Source organism: Chiloscyllium plagiosum, chromosome 44 (genome assembly GCF_004010195.1).
Source record: "Chiloscyllium plagiosum isolate BGI_BamShark_2017 chromosome 44, ASM401019v2, whole genome shotgun sequence".
In the NCBI taxonomy this organism is placed as follows: Eukaryota; Metazoa; Chordata; class Chondrichthyes; order Orectolobiformes; family Hemiscylliidae; genus Chiloscyllium; species Chiloscyllium plagiosum.
The window spans coordinates 10,777,725-10,778,601 of NC_057753.1; positions in this window are offsets into that span (position 1 = coordinate 10,777,725).

Here is an 877-nt window from a genome sequence, read left to right on the forward strand (position 1 = left end):
GCCAACAATGTTGGCATCACGAACCTGTTAGCTGTAGTAACTGGTTGAAACTTTATTGCTGGAACTGCACAGCAGGTCAGGCAGCATCTAGGGAACAGAAGATTCGACGTTTCGGGCACATGCCCTTCTTCAGGAATGAGCAGAGAGTGTTCAGCAGGAGAAGATAAAAGGTAGGGAGGAGGGACTTGGAGGAGGGGAGTTGGAAGTGGAGGAGATGCGGTGGAGGGCACCGTCGACCACGTCGCCTTCCTGACCTGCAGTCTTCTTGTTGACCTCTCCGCCTCCATCCTACTCCGACCTATCACCCTCACCTTGACCTCTTTCCACCTATCACATTTCCAACGCCCCTCCTCCAAGTCCCTCCTCCCTACCTTTTATCTTCTCCTGCTGAACACTCTCTGCTCATTCCTGAAGAAGGGCCTGTGCCCGAAACGTCGAATCTCCTGTTCCCTGGATGCTGCCTGACCTGCTGTGCTGTTCCAGCAATAAAGTTTCAACACTGAATTCATCTCCACCTATCTCGATACTGTCCTCTCCTTCCGAGTCCAGGAACTCCCCACATACGTTCGAGACACAACCCACACCCTCCACCTCCTCCAAGACATCCATTTCTCCAGACCCCAGTGCCTCATCTTCACCATGGTCATCCAATCCCTCTACACCTCCATCCACTATGACCAGGGCCTCCAAGCCCTCCATTTTTTCCTCTCCTGACATCTTCACCAGTCCCCTTCCACTGACACACTCATTAGTTTGGCTGAACTGGTCCTCACCCTTCTCCTTAGAATCCTCCCACTTCCTCCAAACAATAGGGGTAGCCTTGGGCTCCAGCTATGCCTGTGTCTTTGTTGCCTGTGTAGAACAATCCATCTTCTGT